Genomic DNA, 24,505 nt, shown 5'->3' with positions numbered 1-24,505 from the left:
ACCGTAGGCTGCAGTTAACGGTGATTTTTTTTTTTTAGCCTGTGCAAGCTCAAAACTAAACCCCCAATAAAAAGCTTGTTTTTGGGTGCTGCGACTATGTTAACACATAGGTCCGGTAACTTATCCCAGTTTCTATGGGTTAACCCTTAATATACCAAGCCTACCTTATCAACGTACTTTACCAAGCTGGGGTCTTCAGAGAACCCCATGGTTTTCTGTCTAAATTCTCAACAGTTTGATGTGGTAAATTACTAAAATTATGTTTTTTGGGTTTCTGAAGGGATACGTTCTAGTAAGGGTACGACAGCATAAAATATTTTGTTTATGTATTTCAAGAGTAGTTAGCCAATAAAAGCCATATATTCTTCTTCATTACAGTGTGTACATTTATACATCCGATTGGATACTGTATATTCTTGTAAAAAGGTTATATCATTTTACTACGGTAACAATATATCACTATTCATGTGTTGCCATCACTACAGTCCTTAGCACTTATCACATTGCTTCTCACATATAAAACGTTTGTTCCTGTGTTTCTCACATATAAAACGTTTGCATTCAGAGCAGACTGTGTTGACTTTCCGGTAGCTGCTTCTGGGACAATGTGATCATCTTCCTCTCTTTCGGATCTGCAGCTGCCCAGATGATGCGCTGGCAATGACACTTTCTTCAGAATTCACTTTAAGATTGTCTCCCAATTCTGACGCATCTCCTTGTGGAATAAATTTGTCATCAGATTTGTTCAAGACATCTTCCGGGTCACTCACATCACAGTCATCTAACATCTGAAGAATTGAATCTTCTGACTGTAGTCGGAGGGACATTTTTCAAAATTTACATCCTTAAGAATCTGTAAAGAACAAGGAGAACAACGTTCTGCAATTGTAACGTAGTATACCAAGCGGGGTCCCGGTGGGACCCCAATTGTATTTTTTATTATTTACATTTTTTTGAAAGAACATTTTATAAGACTAATTACACAGTATTTATCTTAATCTGATGCAGGACACATAGAAAAATCAGGAGTAAAATAGTTGTTATAGATACGGCAGGATCACAAAAAATAACATTCTGGGGTCCTCTGAAGACCCCCCTTGGTATGCTAAGGGTTAAAATCCATTAACATTTAATTTACTGGGTGAGAAATAGGGTCTCTAATGGAATAGTCCGAACGTTAAAACCTACCACCCTTTTTCATAACCTCAGGACTAATTGATTTATCCCCAACGTATTGATTGTCTGCAGAAAAGTAACAAAGAGTAAAAGCATGTCACTAGAACTGAGTATTCTTTTTATATAACAAGAAGACAGTCCAATAAGGAAATTATTTTGCATAACAGTTTCTGCTGGAAAGATTGTAGGAATCAAAAGCCAACATTAAGGGTAAAGATATTCTGCATGGAAATCCAGCCAGGGGGTGTAAAGAAATATTCCAAATGCTGAAGAGTTGAGTTATTAAATTTTGATTGCTATTCTCCTGCTATCCTTATTGCACAAAAAGCAAAAAGAAAAGTACAATTGAGTCATTGAAGAAACCTCTGGAGTCATGGGTTAATACTCTAGCTCTAAAGCAATGCCACATCTAAGAAAAGAGCTTATATGAGTTGTGCATCTCTTAAGATGAGCAAAGAATTTCCTAGACTTATGTCATAATTGTATCTCTTCAATAAAATTGGGAGTGAAGAGATGGGAATTCCAGATTTCCCAACCCTGCTGTTACTCATTCAATGAGATCTCTGCAGGTTTGATTGAAGAACTTGGCAGTAATTTGCACTGAAATGCTGATGGACTTAAGCAGTGCTAACTAGGTTCTCCCTAGAAGAATCAGCCTCTCCTTCCTTTTCAACCTTATTGACCATCAAAAACAAATTACCAGCTGCATTAGAAATGTGGAATTTAATGTTTCTAGTGGATTTATCAATTGCGTCTGTAACTACATGAAAATCAGATCAGGGTCTATATATGGATCAAATAAAGCAGAAATATCTGAGATCTGTATGCTCTGATACTTCCAGGTCATCCTCCTTTATATGAATGGTACAGATGGCCAGTTTAGCATAGGGGGTAATTCAGACTGGATCGCTGCAGCGGCAGTGATCCCAGTCTGAATTACTGTGTGGAGTGCGCACGCGCAGTGGCTGCACTGTGCGTGCGCACCCCGGGAGCCCAGTGAGATGCATCTCACTGGCTGCGATCGCTTCTGTCTGATTGACAGGCAGAGGCGGTCATGGGGCATGCCACCGACATTAGAACGCAGTTGGCGGGGTGCAGTCCAGACAACAGAGGCATGTCCAGATCGTTGGGGGGGCGAGCAACCCAGGACGCGGCCAGTAACTCCCTGCCAGCGTGCAGGAGCTGCGCTGGCAGGGAGTTACTCATCAGGTACAAAAGCATTGACGCTTTGCGATGCTTTTGTACCTGTGCAGGAAAAGGGGGGTAGGGCCTGACATGTGGGGCTGACTAGTCCAGTGCTGGGCGCCCCCCCCCCCCCCCCCCCGCATGTCAGAGTAACTGATCGTAGATGTGCTAAATTTAGCACATCTACAATCAACTCTGAATTACCCCCATAGTCAGTGACTTCAGAAATATAGCCAATATATGTTGAATAATTTAGTGAAGAGGGAGGGGGGAGTATCTAATTAGCAAGCCATAATCTGAATTTCACAGAATTTTTCTCTATCAATGGAAGCTGAGTATAAGAGAGCACTAACTTCATAAGTGAGAGAAAAGCAGTTTTTAATACAATGTGTAATTTTTAAGAAGAACCCTTTTCTGCCTCCTGAGAGGATCAAGGGGCAGGTGCTAAAACTCATTGTGGATGATAAAACTTGTTGCATATGAGAAAAGGTGCTCCAACCAATCAGCTCCTGTCATGTGTTCCGCTCCTAACGGTCACGTGTAGGACAGTTGGGTGCTGATTGGCTGGAGCACCATTTATCATATGCAATGAGTTTTATCATTCACAATGAGTTTTATCATTCGTTGATAAATGGGCCCTCAAGTGTCATCCTTCTCCTGGAGGTGGACCACAGGAGAAAGGATTGGACCACTGCCAGCTGCAGCAAGTGGGTAGAATGAGGGAAGAATTAGCATACCAGCTAAGGGCTGTGCAAGGGAAAATGATTGGCACAAACAAGTTTCCCTCTTTCTATGAGACCTGGCACACTTCCTTTTACTGACATCAGCAGCAGGAGTCTATTTTGTCAATTTTATTTTATCTAGTCCTCTTAACCTTATTCTAGTGGAACTCTCATCACACACAATAGGGCTCTCAATTTATTTTGTGCAGCAGGTACTAGGTAGTACAGGCTAGTGCCTGTAAAAACTTTTGACATTGTGTTCTCCATGTTGCATGCTTACATAAAATCTGGCAAACACAGCACAGTGAAAACTCTGCTATTAATTCTGACGATCAGATGATCCAGTGCACACAGCCACTCTCTGGCAACAGTTTTTTAATTATTATTTTCCTCAAAAGCATCATCTTAAGTAGACAGCTGCTGTACCACTCACTAGGTATTGCTAGATGGCAGGTACTACCTATGACCATACAGAGAGCAGTTTAGCTGGGTTTAGTACAGGATCCACACGGAGAGTAAGGTTGCCAACAGTCAGAATTCTGACACCTTTTAGTAGGGAAGCTAACCCCACCCCTTACTCTATCACTAACACTCCCCACCCACAGCTTAACCCTACCCCTAGTGCCTACCTCGTCTCCCCCCCCCCCCCTTCCCCAACTCACACACAGCCTAACCCTAACTCTGTCTGGCATACTTACATATGGAATGCTGGATGTCGAGATTCTGGCGTCAGAATTCTCAGCGGTGTATCGATTCCAGCCTCGGGATTTTCAGTGATGTCGGGATTCTGGCGATGGTGTTCTGACCACTGGTATCTTAAACGGCAGGATGCCAACTACAGTACATACAAATAAACAGAAAAAAAGGCAGCAGAGTGTGTAATTAATCATTATAAAAGTCAGATAGCAATTAAAGACAGGAACAGGAGAAAGTACAATTTTGTGACTGAAAAGGAAAGATAAAAGATTATAAGATGTGCTAAAGAGTGTGCAGGTATCTTAGAACTAAGGAAAGACTGTGTTTTTCAACTGAAATCTCAATTAATTCAAACAACACAGATTGTAGGTAGAGCTGTGTGGTTCAGTTTTCCTGAAATACGAACACATTCGAATTTAGGAATTCTGTGTTGAATCAAGTCCCTGTTCGGAATCATCTTTTATTACTTATGTCTAATATTAATTTTTATAGGAGTCTAATATTAAGTTTTGAGGAGACTTTTATGTGTACCTTATCTTTTCTAGGTTAGCAAAAAGGTATGCGGTCAGCATACTCATTGACGGGAACTCGGCTGTCACAATACCGACGCTGGGATCCCGCCAGGGCCACCATACCGCCGCCGGAATATCGGCGAGGTAGGTGATTCCCCCTCTGTGGGTGTCCACGACACCCTTGGAGGAAGAATAGAACCTGTAGCGAGCAAAGCTCGCCACTGAGCCTGCAGCGTAGTGAGCACAGCAAGCCCACAAGGGGCTATTTTGCGCTCGCCCCCCTGTTGGCATTCTAATAACAGGGATCCCAACATCGGTATACTGATCCCAGCAAGAAGGCCTAAATAGACTGTGATAAATAATTTATTATTGTTATTTTGCAGTATATTTTAGAAATTTACTACAGTGAAGTCTAATGTTAGAAAAATAATAGGTAACACTTTTAGGAGATTATTTTATGAATAACTAATTTATTAGCATGTTCACATATGTGTCCCAGTGCAACTGTACAGTTATTATTAGTGATTATAGGGAGAACCGAGCATTACATACTGTTGCATAACTATCTATGGATAAGGTACATTAATATTCAGTTATCCATTTAGTGTGTCAGATGAAATAGAACACCATCCTCCAGATGCACAGTGAATAATGGGGGTCATTCCGACCCGATCGCATGCTGCAGTTGTTTGCAGCGGTGTGATTGGTTCTGAACTGCGCATGCGCCGCGACCACAATGTGCAGGCGAGTCGCTGCCCGGCAACGGGAAATGCTGGGCAGCATGGAACCTTAAGAAGAAGGCGATCGCAGTGGAGATTGCAAGGTGATTGACAGCGAGAAGGTGTTTCTGGGTGGCAACTGACCGTTTTCTGGGAGTGCTGTGGAAAATGCAGGCGTGTCCAGGCGTTTGCAGGGCCGGTGTCTAACGTAAATTCCGGGACCTGACAGGTTGAAGTGATCGCAGCGGCTGAGTAAGTTCAGAGCTACTCAGAAACTGCACAAAAACATTTTGCACAGCTGCCCTGCACATGCGATCGCACACTAGCTATGCAAAAATACACTCCCCCATAGGTGGCGACTATCTGATTGCACGGCTACAAAAAACTGCTAACGTGCGAACATCTTGGAATGACCCCCCATGTCTTTACTATAACATCCTCATTAAAAAGCAGAATCATTAGTTGAAGGAGAATAAGATGTAAATACTTATCTTATGCATTTCCAACATTTCACCTAGATTTAGTTTTAAAAGCATTGCAGGGCATGACTATAACTGTTAATTACATTAAAGCTAATTTGGGGACTGTGATAAGATTTATTACAAAATAAACCTCTGGGTTTGCTAAAACTAGTGCAGGGCTCACAAAGGAGGAGTTGAATAAAAGTAATAATATTTCATAAAGAATATAACTATTTAAAGAGCATTGTACCAAAGTATACATATAAATATAATAAATATTCATTTTATCTTCTACAGTGACGTAAATGATCAATAATAAGATGTTTCTGTCCTTTGTTTTAAAAAAAAAAAGATTTATTCACTCCTGAGTCTTTCCTTCATCTCTGTGGGCGTGGTGTGGGTAGTGTTCCGCTCTCATTTCCAGGGAAAGATCCTAATCCATCATCATCATCATTTGTAGTGTAGTGAGGGTCCTGCTCCTGACAGTTTACAATCTAAAATCGAGTGATGGGAATTAAGAGACGTAGAAGGACTGTGCATAAGGAACAGTGGTATAAGGCAAGAAGAATTAGTTAGCAATCACTATCTTGCCCAAGTCTCCCATACCTCACGAAATTCTTGGTTCCCAACATCTGTCCAGCTGCCTAGTGACCTCCCGGGATCTGCATGCCATTATGCTGTCAAACAGACAATACTGTTAAATCAACTCCAAATTACAGTACAATGATTGCAAAATCAACGAAACAGAAAAAAAAATCTGTAACTCTAGGGGGGTATTCAGTAAGCGCTGATAATTTCGGAGCTGTTAAATTCGACTACATGGGTATTCAATTGCAGCCCGTTTTCACAATTTTTAAGGCATTTTTGCCAATGGCTTTTCACCTTTTTGTTTTAAGTGAAAAGGCATTGTTGGAAAATGCCTCAAAATCGTCGAAAACAACCCGTGTATTCACTGACGCTGGTGCGAAAACACATAGATCCGCCGATCCACATTTTTTGCACCTGACAAATGTGTTGCCTAGGTGAAAAACTAGCCCTGCTATTGCATAGAGCGAATCCCCATTTACCCTAAAAATAGCGAAAAACTCAGTTTTTGTTGCCTAATTGAATACCCATATATATTTTTCCAATGTCATTTTGATTTCTCATACCAGAGTGTGCCATAACATTATTTTCAGTATGATCTCATTTATGCATGAAAAATAGAACATGCAGTCATTCCGTAAAAACTGCTTCTTTGTTAGTGCAAATTCAAAGGGCATTCCCTCTCTCTGAAAATGCACAGTCCATCCAAATATGGACATGGCAGAAAGCGGGAAAACTAAGTTTAAAGTATAAATGACTTCCCTTTAAGGTCCCATGCTTCATTTATTTGATCATTTCTGTTTTTATATTCTGATTTAAGTGTTAAATTAAGAGTGAGGGGGTCATCTGTCCTGCCAATCAACTGTTGCTAGGTGCAGAACCTTTGCTTTGTCATTAATGGCAGTTCTATGGTTGATTTACACCAAAGCCTATCACAGCCTGAGTGGAATAGCAGTGTGAGGTTTTTTTTTTTTTTATAGCTTGGCTCTATAACATGGTGACATGATGTCATAGGGGTTTTGGGGGGCATTACACCTATAGTAATTTCATGGTGGATAATGGGGTTATATTGTATGGGCATTAAATTGGACTGTATGTGTTGGATATAGAGCTATTTATTATATTGGGCAGTAGCACAAAGTCTAAATTTTGTGCTATGCTTAACACATGCTATTTACTGTTTTCCTGTACAATACACACAAAATAAAGTAGAGATGAGCAGATTCAGTTCTCAGAGAACTGAACCCCCCGGAACTTCACGCTCCGAGCCCAGATCCGAGTCCAGCTCGGGACATCCCACCAGACTCAGAAACCAGAAAGATGCAAAACATCATCATCCCGCTATTGGGTTCTTGCTGGTTTTGGATTCCATGTAAATAGCCACCCATTGCCGTCCTGGCTGTCACTGGTGTTTCATGTGCTGTTAGGGGTGCTGCAGATGTACATGTGTTTTGCTGTCCTGGCTGTCACTGTGTTTTACAGGGGGCAGGGGTACTGTCCTCCTGTATGCAGTGATAATACAGGGGTGCTGCTGTTAAAATAAACGTACACAGGTCCTGTATGCTATAAAAATACAGGGGTGCTGCTGTTAAAATAAAAGTACACTGGTCTTGTATGCTGTAAAAAATACAGGGGTGCTGCTGTTAAAATAAATGTACACTGGTCCTGTATGCTGTAAAATACAGGGGTGCTGCTATTAAAATAAAAGTACACTGGACCTGTCTTGTATGCTGTAAAAATACAGGGGTGCTGTTGTTAAAAGTACACTGGCCCTGTCTTGTATGCTGTAAAAATAAATGGGTGCTGCTGTTAAAAGAAAAGTACACTAGACCTGTCTTGTATGCTGTAAAAATACAGAGGTGCTGTTGTTAAAATAAAAGTACACTGGTCCTGTATGCTGTAAAAATACAGGGGTGCTGCTGTTAAAATAAAAGTACACTGGCCTTGTCCTGTATGCTGTAAAAATACATGGGTGCTGTTGTTAAACTAAAAGTACTCTGGTCCTGTATGCTGTAAAAATACAGGGGTGCTGTTGTTAAAATAAAGGTACACTGGTCCTGTATGCTGTAAAAAAAACCCAAGGGTACTGTGACAATAAAGGGGCACTGTTATGTGTGCTGTAATAATAAAGGATTGCTGTCCTGTGAAATGGAGAACAAATGTTTGGAGGAAAAAATAGTGGAAGATCAGGAACGACTTTCAGTACCTAGAACTAATGCTGAAACTGCTGCTGCCACCAGTCATGACATTGACGATGCAATTCCATTAACATCGTCTGCTAAGGCTGATGCCCAATGTCATAGAGGGCATGTAAAATCTAAGAAATAAAAATTAATAATCAGAAAAAAAAAGAAATTAACTGATGAGAAACATAAAATTGGCAATATGCCATTCACGACACAATGTGGCAAGGAAAGGCTGAAGCCTTGGCCTATGTTCATGACTGGTGGTTCAGCTTCTCTTGATGATGGAAGCCCTGCTCCCTCTCTAAAAAAAAAAAAAAATGAAGCTTGTTAAAGCACAGGAAAAAACAACTGTGCGTTCAGAGACATGAAGGTACAGATGCATGCATCAATTAAGGGAAATGTTCTGAAGGAAATAAGTGCTCGCTATGTTCCTCAGATGAAAGAATGAGGATTTAATTGTGGCTGATACTTGACATTTAAATGTGATGCCTCTATCCAGGACAACACCAAACTTCTACACATGTTCAATGGTTTGTAATTCTGGACCTCCAAGCATAATTCCAGTTAGTTGTCTATGCTGCAGTCTCTTCCTTTGATTGTGAGCTCCTATTATAAGGACCTCTGTTTTATTAGGATTCAGTTGCAGCCAACTGACACTCATCCACTAATGGAGCTCAGTCATTTAGGGCTTGTATTGGGTCCCCAGTAGCTGGAGCAAAGGAAATGACAGTATCTGCATAGCAGTGGTAAGCCAGGCAATGACATCTGGTTATTTCTCCCACTGGTAGCATGTATACTTTAAAAAGCATGGGAGATAGTATAGAATCTCGTGGAACACCGCATAGCAATGGACCTGGTGACAATGAAGATGAGCATACTCCTGAAGAAACTCTCTCTGACCTGCTGGTAAGAAATTATTTGAAGCAGCTAAGCACTGTGCCATCCAGTCCACAGAATTTTTTCAGGCACTGAATCATATTCCCTTGGTCCACAGTATCAATTGCTGTTCTAACAATTTTTTCTTTAGTGGTTCAGAAAAAAATACCTGTCTTGTATTATCTTTTCAAATACAGGGCCCATTGTATACAAAGGGCCTTATTCAGGTTTGTTAGCAAACCCAAAAAGAACACCAATGGGCAAAACCATGCTGCACTGCAGGTGGGGCAGATGTAACATGTGCAGAGAGATTTCGATTTGTGTGGGGTTAGTTCAAACCAAAATTGAAATTGCAGCGTAAGAATAAAGCAGAGAGTATTTACCCTGCACAGAACCAATATAACCCACCCAAATCTAACTCTCTCTACACATGTTATATCTGCCCCACCTGCAGTACAACACAGGTTTGCTTTTTAATGTGCTTTTTTGGAGTGCTAACAACTCTGAATAACCCCCATTCACCCTATTAGAAGCTTGGTTGAGTCAAAACCACTGGTGGTAATATGCAACATTCAGTTAATTTCAGCAGTATCTTTTATATCAATTGGGTCAAAACTGGTCCATGAAGACAGGTAGATTACATTTGCAGGCTTGGAAACTTGGCACAAATGTGATTGCACTGTGGAGATTGCAACCCAGATGAAGGATGCTCTATTTGCAAAGAAGTTTGAAATCGCATTGCATTTGACTGGGAGAGAGTTTTATCAAGCTGCAGGCATCTCCACTGTATGAAAAAGTTGAGCTGGTCTATTGTTTGCTGCCATGATCTCACGTGACATGGTCTCTCCACAACCCCCATAGAGTGGGAATCAGAGCCGGATTAAGGGGGGTGCCCGGGGGTCAGTACCCCGGGCCCCCTGTTTTAAGGGGCCCCCCGGCCGAAGCTCTGCACCGATCTACAGGTTGCCGGGGCAGGAGGGATCCACGCTGTGCATGCGGCTTCCTCCCCCCTCCTCTCGGGCAGCACGGTCGGGGACTGAGTCAAGCAATCTCCAGCCTTCGCTGCTGCCAGGAGAGATGCTACTGGCGGCAGAGGCTGGAGTTTGCTTGACTCAGTCCCCGGCCGTGCTGCCCGAGAGGAGGGGGGAGGAATCTGCATGCACAGCCGCACTCCTCCCCCGGCAGCGTGGATCCCTCATACCCCGGCAGCCTGGTGTCTTCTCTTCTCCCCCTGCTGCAGCACGGCTCCCATTGCCTGTGACCGCGGGAGGTGAGCAGCGGGGTGGAGGGGGGGGGTAACTGTGGGGGCTGGTGGTCCACTGGGGGGCCCTGCTGTCTTTGGTGCCCCGGGCCCCCCGAGGGCTTAATCCGGCCCTAGTGGGAATATAACCTGTGGCGAGCGCAGCTCACCACCGAGCATGCAAAGGGCCCCCCTCCCCTCTCCACCGGCCATCTGCAAGACGGAATTCTGGCATTGGTATGGCGACTGCCGGTCACGCATATCCAACCTAGTTAAGTGCATGCCTGAAAAAGTTAAAATATTTCTTCAATGTCCAACTCATGATAACTTTTGGACTACACCAATAAATAACTATAATATTTACATTATTCATATAATAAATAAATTATGGAATTGAGACAGTAAGACCATAATCATTTAAGTGTGACTTTTCTATTGGATACCTCAGTCTTCAACAGGAACTGCTGCAAAGTGGTATGGTCTTCATTGCCAGGAATCCATAGGTAACGGCCTTCTAGCTGCCCCACCAACTCCTGATGTGACTAGGTTGGAAATCAAAAGGTAGATAGTAGAAAAGGTCAACAGGTTGACACAAAAAATGGTCGACACAAGTTTATTGTGTGTGTCATTTTGTATGTTTCACCCTATTTGAGACAAATTAGTGGAAACGTGTACCCACATGGGCTTGGTTTGTTCACCAAACTTTGGGCAAGGTGCCATGCTCCACTAACGCTGCACTTGGCACAGGTTACTATTCCCAATTGTAGTCCACATGGATGGTATATGATGAAAATGTTAAAAATAATAAAAAAAACCTTTTCAAACATATGTGTGTCAACCTTTGCCATGACATCCTTTTAGACCTGTCAACTTTTTGAACCTGTCAACCTTAAGCACTGTCTACCTGTTATCTGTCGACCTTTTGACCCTGTCAACCTTTTGACACTATATTTTACTGTAGATCTATACAACCAGATACCTTACTGCTACTGATGGGGAAAAAAATCATGGGATCCCCCTTGCTAATATTGCAGCGAGCATTAGCATATGGAAGACTGTGATTGTCACACCTAAATAGAAATATTTGACTTATGGGGTCCTCCAGTCATAATGTTTGACAGCCCTAGCCTGGGGCACTATTTTATAGTGGAAACAGTATCATAAAATATGTGTGCTCCCCAGAATAAGCCAGCCCCATACTGAATTGCACAGGGACTCTTGCGGACGGGTGGTCTTCAGTTTGCCAGCTGTCAGGATCCCAGCGCATATCCCGTATACCAGCGCCGGAATCCTGACAGACGGCATACCAACACCTTTTCTCCCTCTTGGGGGTCCATGACCCCCCTGGAGGGAGAATAGATAGTGTGGTGCGTGTAGCGTTCCACCGTGCCCGCAAGGGTCTCATTTGCGCTTGACCAGATGTCGGTATGCTGGCGGTCGGGATTCCGGCACCGGTATGCTGGGAGCCCAACCGCTGGCATACCCTACTACACCCCTTGCGGACAATACTGGGGTAAGAAATGTGTAAAAGATATAAAACATTAAGAATGTGGAATTAAAGTTTTGTAGAAATTCAAGTAACATCATGTCCAGTCAGCCAGCAACCGCTGTTATACAGTGCATCCGGAAAGTATTCACAGTGCTTCACTTTTTCCACATTTTGTTATGTTACAGCGTTATTCCAAAATGGAATAAATAATTTTTCCCTCTAAATTCTATACACAATACTTCATAATGACAACGTGAATTTTTTTTTAGATTTTTGCTACTTTACTAAAAGTAAAGAACTAAGAAATAATTTGAACATAAGTATTCACAGCAATTGCCATGGAGCTCTAAATTGAGCTCAGGTGCTTTCTGTTTCCACTGGTCATCCTTGAGATGTTCCTAGAGCTTAATTGGAGTCCACCTGTAGTAAATTCAGTTGATTGGACATGATTTGGGAAGGCACAAACCTGTCTATATAAGGTCTCACACTTGACAGTGCATATCTGAGCACACACCAAGCATGAAGTCAAAGGAATTGTCTGTAGACCTCCGAGACAGGAGTGTCTCAAGGCACAAATCTGGGGAAAGGTACAGAACAATATTTGCTGCTTTGAAGGTCCCAATGAGCACAGTGGCCTCCATCATCCGTAAACGGAAGAAGTTCAGGATCAACAGGACTCTTCCTAGAGCTAGTCGGTCATCTAAACTGAGCGACTGGGGGAGAAGGGCCCTAGTCAGGGGGGTGACCAAAAACCCAATGGTATTTCTGTCAGAGCTACAGCATTACTCTATGGAGAGAGGAGAACCTTTCAGAAGGACAACCATCTCTGCAGCAATCCACCAATCAGACCTGTATGGTAGAGTAGCCAGATGGAAGCCACTCCTTAGTAAAAAGCACATGGCAGCCCGCCTGGAGTTTGCCAAAATGCCCCTGAAGGACTCTCAGACCATGAGAAACAAAATTCTTTGGTCTGATGAGACAAAGTTTGAACTCTTTGACGTGAATGCCAGCCATAATGTTTGGAGGAAACCAAGCACTTGCCATCACCAGGCCAATACCATCCCTACAGTGAAGCACGGTGGCAGCAGCATCATGCTGGGGGGATGTTTTTCAGCGTCAGGAACTGGGAGACTAGTCAGGATAGAGGAAAAGATGAAAGCAGCAATGTACAGAGATATCCTGGGTGAAAACCTTCTCCAGAGCGCTCTTGACCTCAGAATGGGGCGACGGTTCATCTTTCAGCAGGACAACAACCCTAAGCACACAGCCAAGATATCAAAGGAGTGGCTTCAGGACAACTTTGTGAATGTCTTTGAGTGGCCCAGCCAGAGCCCAGACTTGAATATGACTGAACATCTCTGGAGAGATCTGAAAATGGCTCTGCACTGACACATCCCATTCAACCTGATGGAGCTTGAGAGGTGCTGCAAACAGGAATGGGCGAAACTGCCCAAAGATAGGTGTGCCAAGCTTGTGGCATCATATTCAAAAAGACTTGAGGCTGTAATTGCTGCCATAGGTACATCAACAAAGTATTGAGCAAAGGCTGTGAATATTTATGTACATGTGATTTCTTAAGTCTTTTATTTGTAATACATTTGCAAAAATCTACGTCATTATGGGATATTGGGGGTCATTCCAACCCGTTCGCTCACTGCGTTTTAACGCAGCAGAGTGAACGGGTCCCTGCTGCGCATTCGCCTGCGCTGTAGTGCGTCTGCACATGTGGGATGGGCGAAGGCCGCAGCAGGACAGTGATCGCCTCGGCCTGATTGACAGGCAGAGGCGATTGATGGGCGGGAGGGGGCGAAATGGCGGTGTTTGGCCGCCGTTTCGTAGGCATGGTCCGGCCAACGCAGGCATGGCCGGACCGAACGGGGGGTGGGCCGCAGCGGCTGTGTGATGTCATACACAGCTGCTGTGGGCCAGGGAGCGAGGAGTAGCTCCCAGCCAGCACGCTACAGCTGCGCTGGTCGGGAGCTACTGCTGAAGTGCAAAAGCATCGCCGCTGTGCGATGCCTTTGCACTTCTGCAAGCCGGACTGACATGCGGGGTGGACTAGCCCCATGCTGGGCGTCCCCTCGCATTTCAGGAAAGACGATCGTAGCGTTGTGCTAAATTTAGCACAGCTATGATCAACTCGGAATGACCCCCATTGTGTGTAGAATTTTTAGGGAAAAAAATAATTTATTCCATTGTGGAATAAGGCTGTAACATAACAAAATGTGGAAAAAGTGAAGCGCTGTGAATACTTTCCAGATGCACTATATGTAATTCCATAAAAATACTGTATCATATACTAAACCTACAAAACATCTAAAAACACTGTGAATTTGTTTATTTTGTTTAAGGAAATACAATCCAAATCCCTAGTTTTCCACTTTGTGGTGCTCCTAAATCCATAATATATCTTCTTGTCCTCTGACCTGTTATAATCCTAAATAATCCTCGAAATAAAATGCAATGCAAATGAATGGATAATGTAAAGTCAGAGTGGCTTACCTCTGAGTGCTTGAAGCATTGTACAAAATAATAAAATGTAATTATGCAATAGTTCTAGTGTAACATAGAAAAAGTGAAGCACTGTGAATACTTTTTGGATGCACTGTAAAGTCAAAAGAATGAGTATGGCTCAGAGTGGATATTTATTTATTACCAGTTATTTATATTGACCCTTATTCTGAGTAGATTGCACGCTAGCTGCTTTTAGCAGCAGTGCAAATGCTAAGCCGCCGCCCTCAGGGAGTGTATTTTAGTTTAGCAGAAGTGCAAACGAAAGATTAGCAGAACTGCTTTGAAAAAATGTAATGCCGGTTCTGAGTAGCTCCAGACGTACTCCTACCTTGCGATCAGTGCAGACAGTTTAGTTCCTGGTTTGACTTCACAAACACGCCCTGCCATTGGCCAGCCACTCCTGCGTTTTTATCAGGCACTCCTGCGTTTTTCAGCACACTCCCTGAAAGTGCTTAGTTGCCGCCCAGAAACACCCACTTCCTGTCAATCATACTACGAACACTCGAGCGACTGAAAAGCGTCGCTCAAGCTTGTGTAAAACTGCATAGTTTTGTGTGAAAGTACTTTGCGCGTGCACGCTGCGTACCATACGCATGCACAGAAGTGCCGATTTTTAGCCTGATCACTGCGCTGCGAAAAACGGCAGCGAGCGATCAACTCGGAATATAGTGCAGACATATTCCGCAGTGCTTTACGGGAGAATATTCGGCCATTCACATCAGTTCTTGACCTTCCCCAGTGGAACTTACAATCTATATTACCTATGACATGTACACACACACACACACACACACACACACACACACACACACACACACACACACACACACACTAGAGGTTTTGGGGATCTTTTTGGGAGAAAACTATTAGCATGTTTATGGAGTGTGGGAGTAAACCCAAACAAACACAGCAGAAAATACAAACCCCACCCAGGTACGACCTTGGTGGGACCTGCAATAAATACCTCAGTGCTATGTGACACAGGGCATTCTTAACATATGTGCTTACTGTGCAGCTGCCCGGGGTCCTATTATTTTAGGGGCCTTCGAGCAGGAACGCGCTGGTGCCCCTGAAACTTCTTGGGAGACATTTAGAAAAAGCTGCCTGGCTACTCTTATTGGGAATTACACACAATTGGAGTGGCCAGGTATCAATCTCTACCAGGCAGCATGTGGATAGATGGCACGGGATGGCAAGAGGAGTAAGTTACTGTATATATATTATTTCATTTAGTCTCAAAAATAGGTGGGTAGCTGCCCCAGTGCATTGCTTTGTCCAGGGCCTACAATGTTGTTAAGATGGACATGATGAGACAGTAATGCTACCCACTATGCCAAGTCTTCCAAGACATTTATTTCTAGAGATGGGCAGGTTCAGGTCTCTGAGATCCGAACCCTACCGAACATCACGTCCCGGGCCCGGATCCGAGTCCGGCTCGGGTTTTCCCACCTGACTCGGAAACCAGAAGGAGGCAAAACGTCATCATCCCGCTGTCGGATTTTCACGGGTTTTGGATTCCATATAAGGAGCCGCGCATCACCGCCATTTTCACTCCAGTCCTGGAGAGTGTAGCGAGACGACGTATCTCTCTCCTCAGTGTCTGTCTGTACGGGAAAGTTGTGTGGAGACCTGCTCTGTCTTCCAGTGCTGTGTTGTGCTGCATCAGTCCAGTGGTGGTGTCTTGTGCTGCATCAGTCCAGTCACAGCGATGGTGTCTCTGCTGTCATATGTCCAGTGCTGCTGTATAAGTCCAGTCCATTGAAGTGGTGCTGTGTTATCCTGCATCAGTCCAGTGGTGGTGTTCCTGTGCTACTGTATAAGTCCAGTGGTACTGCTGTAAAAGTCCAGTGATACTGCAGTATAAGTCCAGTGGTACTGGCGTATAAATCAAGTCCAGTGTTACTGCCATATAATTCCAGTGATACTGCCGTATATGTCCAGTTGTACTGCCATATAAATCAAGTAGTACTGCCATATAAATCCAGTGGTACTGCCGTATAAATCTAGTGCAGTGGTACTGCCATATAATTCCAGTGATACTGCCATATAACTCCAGTGGTATTGCCATACAAGTCCAGTGGTACTGCCATCTAATTCCAGTGATACTGCCATATATGTCCAGTGGTATTGCCGTATAAGTCCAGTGGTACTGCCGTATAAATCAAGTCCAGTATAATTGCAGTGATACTGCCGTATATGTCCAGTGGTATTGCCGTATAAATTGTCAAAGTCAGAAAAATATCTCTATGCACACTACCATATTTGCACCTCACACAGGTCCGTGCTGCGCATGCGTACGCTCTCCCGTGTGTGCGCATACTCACAGTCGCGGGCACCCGCAGGCGCACGGTATGCGTATTTACGGTAGAGTTTATGTGATCGTAGCGTGCGACTCAATCGTTACATATTTTCAGTAATAATGTATTTTGTAGATCATGGTCCCTTTGATAGATTCTGAAAGCTTAGTTAACATAGCATGTTCCTGAACAGAGAGATCCCTCTTTGTATTGTACGAAGGGTCTAACAGGGGTCATACAGTAGTGTTTAGTATCCATCGGAAGAATATTTAATTAGAAATATTCCGGTGTTGGTTTGAAGCAGATCAATCGCTCGTGCGAATAGTTATGGACATAAGAAGTTTATGAACATTTACTTTATTTGCACTTTATTACCCATGCAGCGGGAAACCCAGTATCCCACCCACCTGTACAGTTGGAAACAGTCACAGCCCACCTGTATGAATCAACCTATGACCTTTTGTTATAGTGCGAAGTCGAATTCCTGTGTCCAATGAACAATAAGATTGTAGGGACCATTGAATTGCATTGTGTGTGGGGCATAAATAGGCAGGCCGACCATATCCAGTTCACTCTCTTCAACGGTTCTCATTGCTGATAATCGGGAGCTGGATATCGAGGCACATGCGATCGTTTCCCCTTGTGCGTAAGTGTTTCTCCGCAACTATATTGATCTTCTTGTTATTGTGGGCCAATCTCTCTCAATTTCTCTCTCTCTCTCTCCTTCTCTTTCTCACTCATTTTCCCTTAAATTGTATTGTATTGTATTTCCTGTGTAGTTATCTGGTTAGGTAGTCTATGTCATATTGTAGTGTATGACTTGTATTGTGTTTAACTCTTTTGCAAGTATAGCATTCATAATATATATTTTAGGCGTTGGACCCTGAGCACGGTATCTGTGTGTTTCTTATAGTATTAAGTATTCTCAGAGCGTCGGTGACGCTCAAACAGCTTTTAAGGTAATAAGGTTATACTGTGTTGCATTTACTCTCTAACATTACACTAAGGTTTTACTGCACAATACACTGTTTATGGTTTAGATACAAAGGTTTAAATATAGTGAGCGTCAGCTCCGCTGGTGATCTCCTCGTGGTCCCGAGCGTTCGCTACGCTATAGCGAATCATTACTTTAGTTAACAGCCAATAACGTGCCTGCCTGTGATCTCTTGGCCGTGAGTGAACGTGACGCTTGAGCGTCTCGATCACGGCAAAGCGATTGTTACGCAACTAGCGTACCCTTACGGTACTTCATACGTAGATAGCGTACAGTGTTCTTAGACCTCATAAAGGGTATTATATACGATAAATATTTAGCTTTATCAATTGGCGGCTCGCCCTGTCCTTCACATATCTGCACTAGGTAATTTCAACAGACATTATCCAGCAGCAAAGGGCGGGAGATCATATTCCTCGTAGTGCTGTTTGGATAAGCGTCTGCTTCTCTTAGTAAAGGGTGCTGAAGGAATCCGGGAACCGGAGGTAAGAACAAAACAATAGTGTCTTTTTAAAACTGTTTATTTTTCTGTCTTGCGTACACACGCACGCACACACATATATCTGCATTTCCTTTTTCATTGGTGTATTTTCGTATGTCACTCTCCTGTTTGCCAGTTCTATAGTTGATAAACGTATAAATTGTGTTACGGTGGATCTTTGCTTTGCGTACACGTGTCTCTAACAAAAGACTGAGACTTGCGTACGCAATCCAAGGGCCGACGCACGCAGCGTATATTACGCAACGGAGCGTACGGGTACGCCCACGTAACTCAAATCACAAGTTTTTTTTTTCTCTCCTCTCAACGCGATAAGTAGCGCCACGCGGTAAATAACGCCAGGCGATAAATCGCGCAAAAATTTTTTTTTTTTAATTCCAAATTTAAATTAATAGATCCTTCTCCTAATTTGTAACACATCTGGTCTAAAGAGAAATTTCTGCGCAGAAATAGAAATAGAAACAAAAGTGTACATGTGGTGAGTGAGTGTGTTGTATACAATTTTTAAGGTTGAACCACAAGAAAAGTCGAGTACTCGTGAGGTACATGCGTGTAAGTGACGTACATGGTGGCTAGGGAGGCATCCCTGGTTAAATATACAATTTGAGCATTAGAGTGTAGCAGACCAGGAGGTCATACTGTAACAGACCAGGAGGTCATAGCAGACCAACAGGTTCAGGTACAGCAGACAAGGAAGTCCGCTATACAGTCCACAGGCACAACACCAAGAAAGGGTTGGTGCAACACCCATATAGGCCATATAAGCTCTGGCTGAAGGAATTCGCAGCCGAAATTTTCGATTCCACTGGTCGCTCAGTACATAAGATTAGTTGCTTGTGTACTAAACGATTGTACCGCACGTAATTGTGTGCATTAGTAAACCTGACCGGTACTATTTGTGTACGAAGGTCATAAACGCTATTTGTACATTCTAACGTGATTTGTGTAATTTTTTTTTATTTTAAGGGAAGTTCGCTGCTCACTCAGGAACTATCCAGCAACCAATAGTTACTGGAAAGAGTAAGTGTTCTTCGGAGCACCCTCACAGGTTCCAGTAAATAGAGGTTCAGGTCGCAGGGGCCGTAGGTCGAGTACACCAGCACCATATCGGTGTGATCAGGTCGTATTGGTCGGCGTGGGCGAGTGAGTGGGGTACTCGGTAAACCGCCACCGTCAGCCTATTTTGGACATTTGGTTTGCGTAAGGGTTGGTTAAATAAAGCAACACCTTCGAACTATGGGGGCCACTTGTTCAGGTAGGGGGCGATCAACCTCGGTTCGGGTTGATTCAGTGAACCGACCAATTGGGTCGGCAAGGTATGTAATGTGTGAGAAATACGGAAGTCACACAGAAGCTTTATGTGATGAATGGGAGAGAATGACAGTACATGACGGGGAGAAATTCCCAAGAGTAGGTAGCTTCAGCACAGAAGTGTTAACGAATTTAAGGAGAAGGATATGTCTCATTAAATCAACAAAGAGACGAATCAAACATTACGATTATTTGCAGTTGTGGCAGCAGGAAGGTGACATACAGAGAGGATTGGCTCAGGCGGCGGGATCTGGCTCAATCAGAAAACTGATAGCCACGGCCCCACCGCCACCATACATATCAGGAGAAAAATTGGTTGCGGAGAATGACGCACTAAGGTGTAACACACAAACACTTAGCAACTGTATAAATGTTAAAGATAATGTTAACCAATTAACCAATGCAAGTATTAACCCGTGCAAGTTGTACCCTGTTTTGAACTTTCCTCAGGAGTGTGATCAAGAAGACGAATCGGCAACAATTTCAGCGCTTTCTCTAGCAGCCACCATAGCAGAGACCACAGTAGGCACAGCTCCACCCACGAGATTAGTAACAAAGGCCCCTAGCGGAGGGATAGGTGAGGTCGTGTCTACAGGTAAGTACGGCACCATACACTATGCTGAAGCCATTTCACCACAGGCTGTAGAACCCACACAGAGTGATGTTGTTAGAGTTAATCCTGTTAGGGTAATAGCTGTTCCAAATGGGAAAACTGACACAACAGGGGTCACCCCTGTGAGGAACATTGCCATGTATAGCCCATTTTCCAGAATGGAATTAAGGACCATCGTGTCTGAATTCCCTGACCCTAGAAAAGATTTAGTTGCCAGTCAAAAATACATCAGAGACTTAGGTAACACTGTAGAGCCCAACAATAAAGACTGGCAGATATTGCTGAGAGCATGTTTACCCTCCAATGTTGACGCAACTCAATTTTTAGCTGATTGCGGATTAGATCAGGATGTACCTCTTACAGATGTGTACAACAAAGACAATGTAAAAAGAATAAACTTACAGTTAAAAGAATATTTCCCAGCGGTAGTCAGATGGAACAAGATATTCTCCATTAAACAGAAGGAATCAGAGACAGCTGCAGAGTATTTTCACAGAGCATTATCAGAAATGGCAAAGTACACAGGCATAGAGGACATTAAAACAAACATAAACCATCGAGAAGTAGCAGTATCGGTACTGATGGATGGTTTAAAAGAGTCATTGAAGACTAGGGTACAGACCACACAACCATGTTGGCGAGGTCTGTCTGTGGCTACTTTGAGAGAGGCTGCTATTGATCACGATAGGAACATCACCAGACACAGGGAACAACAAAGTGATAAGTTAATGGCCGTAAGTATACAGGCCCTGACCACAAGGCAGCCTTTGTTTGTATCACCAAACCCTGTGGGTAAGTCAAGTGTGGTTACTTGTTATTCTTGTCATAAACAGGGACACATGGCACGAGATTGTAGAGTAAAGAATGTACGAAACTCATACCAACCCCCTAGACAACGACACGACACACGACATTGGGAGCAAGGTCCGCAGAAACGGAGTTATGAGCCACATGCAGGGGAAACAAAAAGATACCCCCCAAACAGAGATTGGCAAACCTCTGGTAGTTCCCAGCTATCTCCCTCACAAGTAGTTGCTGCCAGCGGGATTCAGGGAGGTCACCATACCCAATAGGGGTGTGGCCATACCTGTAATCTGCAGCCAGTAAAATTGATTGCAAGTCTTGGAAGTGAACCACAAATTGCAATCAATGTAGCTGGTAAATCATTAAACTTTCTTGTAGACACAGGGGCGGCCAAATCAGTGATAAATTCGACAGTTGGCATGAGGACCACTGGTAGGACAATTCCAGCCGTGGGAGTAACAGGAGTAGTCCAGCATTACCCTGTTAGCAAACCAGCAGAGATTACAATAGGGCCTTTACATACCAAGCATTCCTTTTTGCTGGCTGCATCGGCACCTACCAATCTCCTGGGAAGAGACTTACTGTGTAAAATGGGGTGTGTCATTTATTGTACTCCTGAAGGTGTATTCTTGGACATACCTGAGAATCACGCTAAGGAAGTACGAGACATGTTAGACTCCCCGTCAAAATTAATGTCACATACCACTATGACAAATAGGACTCCCTCCCAAGTAGAAGAAATGACATCTCAGATACCAGAGTCACTTTGGACTAAAGATGGACAGGACACTGGATTAATGGCAAACGTAGCTCCGGTAGTTGTACAAGTAAAAGATGGTAGGATAGCTCCAAAAATCCCACAGTACCCTCTGAAGCCAGAGGTGGAGTTAGGAGTTTACCCAGTAATAGAGCGCTTGCTACAACAGGGCATTCTGGTAAGAACGTCCAGCACTGCTAATAGTCCCATCTTCCCTGTGAAAAAGAGTGGGGGGAGGGGTTACCGGCTAGTGCAGGATCTAAGGGGGATTAACAAAATAGTTGAGAGTCAGTTCCCCGTAGTGCCAAATCCAGCTGTTATCCTAATGCAAATCCCTCCCACTGCGAAATTTTTCACTGTTATTGACCTCTGCTCCGCTTTCTTTTCGGTACCTCTGCACCCTGATAGTCAATATTTGTTCGCATTTACATACAGAGGAGTCCAATACACATGGACTCGATTACCACAAGGATTCATAGATAGCCCAAGTATATTTTCTCAGGCTTTGCATGATTGTTTACAGTCTTTCCAACCAGTGAGTGGATCAGTATTAATACAGTACGTGGATGATCTACTACTGTGTTCTGATTCATTGGAGGCATCCCTGAAGGATACGAAACAGCTCCTGTTTCATCTTTCAGACACAGGACACAAGGTTTCCAAAGACAAGTTGCAATTATGCCAAACTAAGGTAAAATATTTGGGACACTGTTTAACACAAGGACGGAGACACCTGACCGCTGATAGAATTCAAGCAATTAGAGACATGACTCTGCCACAAACCCAGCAACAGATCAGAACATTTTTAGGAATGTGTGGGTATTGCCGTAATTGGATCCCAGGGTTTTCCATTTTAGCGTTACCTTTGCAGGAAATGGTCTCCTCAAACAAACCTGATCGGATTTCGCATACAGACGAGTCTGAGGCAGCATTTGAGAGACTTAAACAGTGCCTAACGCAGGCACCAGCATTAGGTATGCCGGACTATGGGAAACCCTTTGAACTATACGGAACAGAAAGTGCTGGTTGCGCGGCAGGCGTACTAACCCAAAAGCACGGTGATGCCAGCAGGCCAGTAGCATATTACAGCGCTCAGCTAGACACGGTAGCGCGATCCCTCCCCACATGCTTGCGAAGCGTTGCTGCGATAGCATTGCTAGTAACGAAAAGCGAAGACGTCGTGCTAGGTCACAACCTCACAATTCATACACCGCATGCAGTGTCAGCCTTGTTAAATTCTGCCCAAACCAGGCACGTCTCATCAGCGCGGTTTACAAGATGGGAATTGGCACTAATGGCCCCCGTAAACATCACCATAAGGAGATGCAGTGCATTAAATCCTGCAACATATCTCCCAAGTGTGTCTGGACAGACCCAAAGGGTGGAGGATGAGAGTACTGGGGAAGGAGGATTTAATACAAAGGAAGATACTCATGATTGTATAGAATATTTGACCCAAAATTTTACCGCAAGGCCTGACATCAGTGACAACCCACTGGAAGATGCAGAACTTACGTTCTACACGGACGGTAGTTGTCATAGACAGTCAGACTCGGGAGACTTGTGTACTGGATACGCAGTCGTAGATGACCAAGGCACCATAGAAGCGGAACCGCTAGGCCCACCTCACTCAGCCCAGGTTGCTGAACTGGTCGCCCTAACCAGAGCATGTGAATTGGCTAAGGGCAAATCAGCCAATATCTACACCGATTCTAGATACGCATTCGGGGTAGTCCATGATTTCGGAGCCCTATGGCGCCTCCGAAATTTCATGACGGCAGCTGGTACACCGGTAGCGCATGCAACTCACATAAAAAGGCTTCTAACAGCGATACAGGAACCCGACAGAGTGGCTGTTATCAAATGTAAAGCACATACATATAGCCAAGACCCAGTATCGCTTGGTAACAGCCGAGCAGACGAAGCAGCTAAGTTAGCAGCTGCTACCCCCAGACAGACAGACACCACACAACTGATGGTATTTAATACCATCAACACACAGAAGTTGTGTGAGATGCAAAATTTGTGTTCCACACAGGAAAAGGCAGTCTGGAAGGCAAAGGGATATGGCCAGGAGTCCTCAGGACTCTGGACGGATGGACAAGGTAAACCGGTGGCCCCCAGAACATACCTTCCATGTTTGGCTGAGGCAGCTCACGGGCTGACTCATCTAGGCAAGGAAGGGATGTGCAAGTTGGTAAGAGCATATTGGTGCGCCCCAGGATTCTCCTCTCATGCGAGTAAAAGAGCCATGTCATGCCTTACCTGTTTGAGAAAGAATATTGGAAAGGCAATACCTACAGAACCATCCCATATCCCACCTGCCGGCGGCCCTTTCCAGGTAATACAGATTGACTTCATTCAATTACCCCCTTGTCGAAATTTGAAATATGTACTTGTTTGTATAGATGTTTTCTCAAATTGGGTCGAAGCATTTCCGGCGGCCACAAATACCGCTATGTTTACTGCTAAGAAAATTGTGCAGGAATTTGTATGTAGATATGGTATCCCTAGAATTATCGAAAGTGATAGGGGTACCCATTTTACAGGTGATGTCTTTCAAGGAATGTGTAAATTGATGGGAATTGATAGCAAGCTGCATACTCCATACCGTCCACAGGCGAGTGCGAAAGTGGAAAGAGTGAACAGCACTATTAAAAATAAACTGAGTAAAGTGATGGCAGAGACAGGATTGACATGGCCAGAAGCTTTACCCATTGTACTGTACAGCATCAGAACCACTCCCAGGTCCCCTCTTAATCTGTCTCCCTTTGAAATCTTGTTTGGTCGACAACCGCATGTTATGATTAACCCTCAGGATGATTTGAAGTGTAACAATGAAGTAACTGTAAAATACTTGATTAACATG

This window comes from Pseudophryne corroboree, chromosome 1 (assembly GCF_028390025.1).
Source record: "Pseudophryne corroboree isolate aPseCor3 chromosome 1, aPseCor3.hap2, whole genome shotgun sequence".
Classification (NCBI taxonomy): domain Eukaryota; kingdom Metazoa; phylum Chordata; class Amphibia; order Anura; family Myobatrachidae; genus Pseudophryne; species Pseudophryne corroboree.
Note: the sequence above shows the minus strand (reverse complement) of the source record.